The sequence below is a fragment of the Sinocyclocheilus anshuiensis genome, unplaced genomic scaffold (assembly GCF_001515605.1).
Source record: "Sinocyclocheilus anshuiensis isolate Anshui unplaced genomic scaffold, SAMN03320099.WGS_v1.1 scaffold1844, whole genome shotgun sequence".
Taxonomy (NCBI): Eukaryota; Metazoa; Chordata; class Actinopteri; order Cypriniformes; family Cyprinidae; genus Sinocyclocheilus; species Sinocyclocheilus anshuiensis.
In genome coordinates, this window is record NW_015555830.1 from 56,953 (window position 1) to 65,991 (window position 9,039).

The 9,039-nt window shown below is 34.0% G+C and overlaps 1 pseudogene; it reads left to right on the plus strand.

Moving 5' to 3' along the window:
• The first annotated feature begins 213 nt into the window (after positions 1-213).
• Positions 214-6,184, plus strand: LOC107675373 (mixed lineage kinase domain-like protein; annotated as a pseudogene).
• The last annotated feature ends 2,855 nt before the right edge of the window (positions 6,185-9,039 follow it).

Genomic DNA, 9,039 nt, shown 5'->3' on the forward strand with positions numbered 1-9,039 from the left:
ATATTGATATTTTTGTATGTTACCTTTTCCATTTGTTTCACAAATTGGTTTGTATTTATGTTTTACTAGTTAAACTTTTGCTAAATACAGCGTATTTTATTTTTCAAAATTAGATAATTTTTTGAACAGCATCAAAATATAATGCTTCAGTCATTCAGGATAATTAATCTGAGAAATATTTATAATTTTTAATTGTTTTTATTCCCAGCTGCAATGGACATCATAGAACCAATCCTAGCCATTGCAGAAAAACTGTACAGCCTGTGTGAGGAGGTGAAGGCCAACAAGAAGCGCTGGAGGCGTTTGGCTCACCGCGTGTTCACTCTGGCTGAGCTGATGAAAACCATGAAGGTTCATGGCTTTGGGACTGAGCCTGAACAGGTTAGAAATGGGCTTGAAAATCTTAAACTCACTCTGGAGTCAGCAGAGAAGGTAGTGAAGAAATACACTTCCTTCAGCTATTTGAGATGCTTCGCCAAAGCGTATGACCTCGGCAAGGAGTTCAGCTGCCTAAATGAGAGGCTAAACGATGCAGCTCAGCTGCTTTTTCTAGCGCTTCAGGTCAAGCACAGAGTGAGTATAGAGAAAGTGTGGTAACACTTTAAAATAATGGTCCATTGTTAACAAGTAACTATGCAGGAAGTAATAGGTAGTACTACATTAACACTTAAGTTAATACTATTAACTAATAGAGGAGCAAGATTAACTAAGCAGTAAGTAGTAGCAAATTTAGGACAAAGGTAGTTCCTTATTAGATATTTGATAATTACTAAATAAAAATATCCTCATTGAGAACTACACTCTTAAAAATAAAGGTGCTTCACGATGCCATAGAAGAACCTTTTTGTCTAAATGGTTCCATAAAGAACCTTTAACATCTGCTACAGGTTGAAATTGTGACTACTACTCTTACCAAAGGATGGATGCTCAAACTTAAACATAGAATAATAATAATAAAAATGAAAATTCACTTAAAAATATTTATAATTAAGAAGTGATGCTGACAAGCTCATGATTGAATTTAGTTCACAATTATGATCTCTGCTTCGTGTCAGTTTAGTATCAATGTATCCCATAAAGTGTTACCGAAAGTGTTTCAGGAAGCAACGAGGCGGCAGGAAGATGAAGGGGACAGGCAGAGTGACTCTGTGGAACTTCGAGAATGTAAGATGTATGGATTTGAATTAGAATAAAATGGCTACTTCAAGGAAACAACTGGAACCTTTAGACCAGGGCTGTCCAAACCTGTTCCTGGAGTGCTCCAACCCTAATTAAACACACCTGAACCAGAAAATCAAAATCTTCAGACTCACTAGAAACTTCCAGGAAAGTGAAGTGTAGCTGGTTGGAGCTAAACTCTGCAGGATGTGTGCCCTCCAGGAGCAGGATTGGACACCCTTGCTTTAGACAAAGTATTTACAGAGTATACAGAGTATAAATTTGTCTCCTATAGTGCTCCAGTCTTTATCCCAGGAGAGCAAAGGAACGAACACGATGGTTGACGCCATGCAAAAGACAGCTGACCAAACTCAAAGAGATGTGCAGGAGATCCTGGAATCATGTAAGTACAGATAAATTGGGTCAATGACAAATAAGAGTGTAAATAATTTTAAAAATGCTTTAAAAATGCTACTTTAAAACACGTGCCAAATTCTTAAAAATACTGTTTGTATTCATGTTGGTTTCATATGGTTTAAAAAATGAAAACTGTAGTGGCCTTATTTATTTTACTTTAATGTAATGTGGTGTAACCATAAAAAGTATAAAAATTATTAACATATTTTCTTAAAGGGGTGGTTGACTGGTTTTTTCAACCAATCAACCACCCCTTTAACACTAGAATACATGTGAGTGCACATATCTTAATCATTACAGCCCTGCACCTTGAAAAATACATGAATTAGAATAATTTGCTGATTCACAAAAATGGCCTAAAATTACCTAATTCGATGATGCTGAGTAATACTTTCCATTATGTACAGTTTTTTTCACAAAATAAGAATGCAGATTTTTCAAATTACATTTGTTTTAGCTTTAATGCACTTATCAAAATAACAAAAGCAGACAAATGTCAAAAGTTTTTTATAGGCGCCTTTCATGCTTTCAAAAAAAAAAGGTTACAAGTGCATTATAATACAGGCTCAATACAAATCAGATTATAAAAAGGCCTGGTTAAAAAGTGAATCTTGCAGTGATATTTAAAAGTAGGAGTAGGATACTATTACTATTGTGAATATCAAGAGACAGAGAGTTCCATAAACAAGGGGCAGCATAACTAAAAGTTCTAGCTCCCATGGTGGTCAGGCCAATAATTGCAAACAAGTAAATTGAGAGTCAAGATCTGAGCGAGTGTGAAGGGGTATAAATATGAAGAAGATCAGTAAGGTATGGAGGAGTGAGATTATTAATAGCCTTGAATATAAAAAGCAGAATATTAAAACCAATAAACAATACTTCACCGGAAGCCAGTGCAGTCGCTGAAGAACTGGGGAAATGTGCTCGATAAGAGGATTTCTAGAAAGAACACAAGCTTCAGAGTTCTGAACCAACTGAAGTTTTTACCGAAGTTTAAAAGGTGAGACCAGTGAGGAGAGCATTACAGTAATCAATACGTGTAGTAACCAGTGCATGTATAAGGACTGCAGTACTATTCATTGAGACAATTGATATTACGTTGGTGGAAGTATACAGTACGCGTGATATTATTAACATGAGCTACAAAAGATAGTGCTTTTAAATAGTAAATGTGTATATTAAAAAAGATACTGTAACAATAAAGGGCCACTGTTTTTTAAGAATATCATTATTATAATGAGGCTTTTATGAAGTGTGAAGTAATGTTTAGTTTAGCATTGTTGAAGTAATGTTTTGAACGTTGTCTCAACTGAACATTTTTATTTGTCTTTGCTTGGCAGTGAAAAAACCCCACCTTCATCTGCAAGACATTAGAGAGATTAAACCAGAAGAACTGACCTACAGTTTCCCTATTAAACCCTTCATGAAGTGCAGCCATTCTGAGCTTTACAAAGGAACGTACAACAAGTTCACTGTGGCTATCAAGAGATACTCATGCCCGCTGAGCACCAGCCCCAAGTAGATGACAAAATTAACTGTGGTCAAATGTTCGATTTTATTCTGAGTGAAACCAGACTATCCCATAGTAATCATTTTCATGACCGATTTAAAAACTACAGTTTCCTAGTTGCATGTATTCATTCTCTCTAGTGAGCTGAGGAGTGTTTTTGACAAGGAGGTGGAGACCATGAAGCGCTTTGAGTCACCCAATATCTTAAGAATGTTTGGGATCTGTGTCGAGGATGAGAACGGTGTGCCAATCTAATCTCAATTCACTAACCAAAGAATAATCTCAGCTTGAGAAAATCAGCACGTTTGAACTTGTTAAACATGCATCTAATTGTCACTGTGTCCTTGTCATACAGGACCAAATCCAAGATACCTGATAGCCATGGAATACTGTGAGAAGGGGAGTCTTCGGCAAGTCCTGGACAGTAACCGCAATCTGCCCTGGGAGAGAAAGACTCAGATGTGTCTGGATGCGGCGCAGGGACTCTACAGGTCCAAAGAGAGCCAACATACTGTTATTCTGTTTATTAACGACTTGTTCTTCTTCCTCTGTGACAAAACATTCTGACTCTAAGTCCTCCTAGAGCTTTAAGCATACATAAAGCATGTCTTGACAAACTGTTTTATCTAGTTAATTTATTCACATACAGACAATGTTTGCATGTAAACTATAGTGAAGGTATATTTGTCATCTCGATCTCATAATTTTTTGCACAGTACAGACTGCATCAGTCAGAGGAGAAGTTTAAAGTGCATGGCTCCATCAGAAGCTGCAATTTTCTAGTGGCCGCTGGCTACAGAGTGAAGGTACAGTAATAGATATTCACTTTCACAATATCAGCATCATTTAACCACCAAAACAACCACAGCATGTTTTTGTAGTTCCCAAATCTCAAACATCCCAATTTAACAGCTGGATGTACATGTTTACAAAATGCATTTTTAGGGCTTTTAGGACATTTAAGGCAATAATGTTATTACAGTTTTCTTTCTAAAGAAAGAATGTCTGTTATGAATAGCTAGATATAAACAAAAAATCTGTTTTTATTTTTATTTTAAAGATTGATCACTCTAACAGTAATGGATAGAAAAAAAAATGTGTTGTCAACTTTATACAAAATAAAAATAACAATTTTTTAGAATTTGCTAATAGTTTTAAATTATTTAATTTAATAAAGTATAAAATTAAAATATTAAACATGAAATATTTTATTTTCTGTATACATAAGAAAATATTGCTTGTGTTATATTTTATACGTACCGGTATATATTTCTGTTACTAAACCAATTTTATCTAACGAAAAAAAAAACTAGAAATGTGCTGGACACTTATTAAACCCAGGTAATGTTACTTGTTGGGGTTTCATCTTAATTTTTATGTAATGTGTGTATGTTAATTTGTATATTTCAAAAGTTGGGAGGCTTTGAGTTGGCAAAAACAGAAACTTCTCTTCAGAAGAAGAAATCCAAAAGGAACAGTGCTTTCCATTACAACTCTCCACAACAGCTATCAACCATCCTTACGACAAGGCATGTGAGATCTACAGGTACGGCAGTCAAACTCAAATATCATACACGCATATCTTATTCAAATAATGGATGGACACTGACTGTACATGCTCTTTTTAGTTTTGGCATTGTCTTGTGGGAAATTGCAACACGAGGTGTTCCTTTTAAAGGTGTGTATCACCACCACTATCAGTTTTGACAGACTGTTGTTAATCTCCTACATATATTTGTGTTTGCCCTGAATATTACTTACATTTTTATTAAATATGTGCGACACACTTTCTGTGCCGTGCTTTTAGACTGTACAACCCCCAGTCAGATCTACCAAAAAGTGTGTGTAGAGAAGGTCATGGAGCCACTTCCAGCAGACTGTCCTAAACAGCTAAAAGAGTTCATCAATGCCTGTCGATCATTTGAGCCCTTCCTACGACCAACAGCAGGAGGTGAGACCCTGACACACAAGTGAAGTTACATTACACAAGCGGGTCGTCAAATTTTCTTCTGTAATTAGCAATGCGTTACAAGTTACATTACATAAACAGATCACATTTTGGAAGTAGTGAAAAAGCAACATCTCTTTATATGGTTGTCACATAATCACATGGTCCAAGGCAAGCATAGCTGATGGTGTGAACAAAAGTAACACAAATGTAACCATGACATAGCATAAAAAGTAAAAATGTAGCTTTTATTAAGAAGTAACATGTCATGTTGTTTTGTTTAAGAAGTAACATGCCATATCATTATTTTGCAAACAACTTTAAAAATGTGGCATATTTTCATTTCATTGAGACTTCAGATACTATTCTGTGGTCCTCGTTCTATGTGCAGTAACACAAAGGATCTCTTGTTACATACCTTTCTCTGTGCCATTGCAATAAGTTTGAATCACCAGAAAAAAGTAAAACTGGCACATTGACAGTGTGACGCCAAGGTTCTTGGCTTTATGTCTGAATAAAGTGGTTGGGTTTGCTGCAAATGGAGAATAAAAGTGGGCCGAATACAGAGCCTTGTGGAATACCAGTGGTATCACCTCTGCCTCCTTTTCTTTTTTTAGATTTTTAGAGTAACAAAATTTTTAACAAAAAATGTAATGCTTAACCAAAGTTAGGGCAAACATACTGGCTATAAATAATTGTTAACTGATAAATAATTAAACCGGAAAAAAACAACAGGAAGGGTAAATGATGATGAGAGACTTTCCAAAATAAAATACATGATCAACCTGACCCATAAAAATAAATCAAAGGTCAAAATGTCTTACACCTGCACAAACTTTTGGTGAGATAATTCAAGAAAGGACAAACAGGCTATAATGGACCTAATTAAGGCATAATCTTACAGCTAATCTTTACTCTGACTCACAAAACACAAAACTGACGTGATTATAAATGAGATTTCACAAACAGATTTTGTGAATATGTGACCGGAAACACATGAATTTTGAAGATAGCAATAGAAAATCTGATTTTTTTATTAAGCATTATTCATGGTCTTATTTTTAGTGATTTATTTTATTTGTTTATTTTATTTGTTTATTTTTTTTTTAGTATTGGTCGACAGGCTCTTTAAAATGGTGGAAGAGGATTGATGGAGTATCCCTGCATCTCTAACCAAGGCTGCTGGCAAAGTGTCCATATCAGATTCTGACGATGAAACCTATTACCATCTACCTGGGGAATATTCCTGAAAGCAGGATAAACTTACGTCACATAAACCCTGAACTCTCGGTTAATTAACCCAAACCTTGCTTAATTCGGGTATATGGTGCATATACATAGTGCATATATTACTGATCTTATTGTGAATTATTCATCCATGCACATTTGATTTTTTACATTTTTTATTTATTTCTTTTTTGACCATGTAATTTTCAAAATGTCATAACTGGATTTATTTGTCAAACAACATACTTCTCTCTGTTGACGTATGTCGAACTTCTTCAATAGTCCGCACATTCAGATCTGCCTCCATCCAATCAACAACCAGTTGATAGAATCATGTCCCCCGTATGGCCGTGTAAGTTTTGTGTTTTTTTCTTCTTATGTTTAGACATTTTGCTTTCACATTTGTGATAAGATGCATCACATATGTATAAATATTTTTTTATATTGTATAGCAAACATCCCGTTGCAAAAAAGACAACCTTCTGATTGCAAATGAGATGAGAAAATGTTGCTTTTTATATTTGAGAGGTAAAATAAACATTGATTTGCTATAATGCTTTATAATTATAGAACTTTATAATGCAATATTGGCATAATCTGTGCCATCAAAAATAAAATCTCACAGCTGCATAGCAAATTTGTCTGTCTTTTCTCTAAACATTATATTAAAAGTTACTGTTGTTGTTGTTATGTAACTTTATGAATAAAGTTACTGACAGTTAAAATGACAGAAAAAGGAGTACAGATACATTTAAGTGACCTGATGTCAGAGTTTCAATAAAGTGATGTAAGATATTTTGTCAGGTGATGATCATGTGGTACGCTTTCCAATTGTTGGAGCTATTAAAATATAAATGCAATTGTTAATTATACGATAAATGGTTAAATTTATTATTAATTTATAATTTAACATATAAATAGATATATTTATATATTTATTTACATATAAAGTCAAAAGACAAAACTTTTTCCTGGTTGTTGTTAGTTGTTTTAATTATTTTATCCTCAAAAAAAAAAAGGAACTATAGATTGCTCATTAATAATGTTTGTACAGACAAATAAAATATTAAATTTTATATTGCATAAAAGTAGTGGCATTTCTTTCCTACCCTGATTCCATTCAGAATTAATGGAGAACAACAGTCCGTCTCTGAAGCTCTTATGGGACTAATGGAGGACATACAAACATTCAGAGATGGGGATTTTTCCCCATTAATCTCATTACATTGAAAAATGCCTTGTTTAATGCTTTCCTGTCAAGTATGATAAGTATAATTCATATTTGTTACTCAGACACAAAGTTTAAGCTTAGTGTATTTCGAATTACTTTTTAGGAATAAAATGGGCAAATTAATCAATAACTGTTGTTGGGTAAGGAGGGCATTCAAAACCATTTATTAGTCATGTATTTTAATGGACTACAAATCCCACTTAGCCCCGTATCCAGGAAGTAGGTCCCGTTGCTAAGCAAACTCACCCACTGTGGGGCAGAATGAAACGCTGGATCCTGACATTGAATATCACGGTATTTACGCTCAGAAGGTAAGACATTTAATTATACCGGTCAGAGAATCAAACTTTATTAAGATACAAAACATATAATAAAGTTTTACCAATTAGAAATTAAATAAACTTTTACCCTAAAGCTTATGTAAGGAATGCTGTGAAACATAATACACACATTTATTTGAGGGCAGGCCGAACCATTTTTTGCAAATGTCTGGTGAATCGTCGCTAAAGAAGAGACCGGGCACAGCTCTCTCCATCGTGACTGAGTTCAGTGGATCTGGTTCATTAAACCCCAAACCTGCTGCTGCTGCTGCTGTCCAAACAGCATATTACATCTGAAATAAAGAGGCTTTCTTTCTTCAGAAAATCCTTTCTGGGTCAGACGATTTACAAGAAGTGTGGTCGCTGGAGATGTGTGTTGACACCCGAGAGGAGACTCTGGACAACTTCGGTCAGATGTGTTACAATAACTCTTTATTCAGTTATTCTGGTGATAAGAATTTGGGGGAGCCAAATGTTAGCGTGACTTTCACATTGTGAGGAACAGTAATGTGATTTGAAGGAGAAAGCCATAAATATTAGTATTATGATTTGACAGTTGTACTGAACAAATTAAATTATTATTTGTATGTTTTATTAAATACAAATGTTTACAATAAAATGTTACAGTAGTTATATTTATTTTGTTTAATATTTTAATAATAATAATAATAATAATAGTTTAATGTTTTATTCAATAATAATTAATACAATTAATCATATTAAAATAATAATAATTATTATTATTATTAAATTAATAGTAATACAATAGTAACACTTATTTTGTTCAGTGTTTTTTAGTAGTAATAATACTACTAATAATATTACTATTAATAAAAAATAACAATATTAATAATTATTGTTAATGTCTTTATTAATACAATTATTATTATTATTATAGTCATACTGACATAGAATCAAAATTTTGGCCAAATTGTGCAGCTCTACAAACAAGCACAGCAAACATTGAGCTATTATTAAAGGGATAGTTCATCCAAAAATGAAAATGTGATGTTTATCTGCTTACCCTCAGGGCATCCAAGATGTAGGTGACTTTGTTTCTTCAGTAGAACACATTTGATGACTTTTAACTCCAACCGTTGCAGTCTATCAGTCGTATAATGCATGGCAAAGGTAACAAAATCTATGAGAGTAAAAAAAACATGCACAGACAAATCCAAATTAAACCCTGCGGCTCGTGACGACACATTGATGTCCTAACACACGAAAC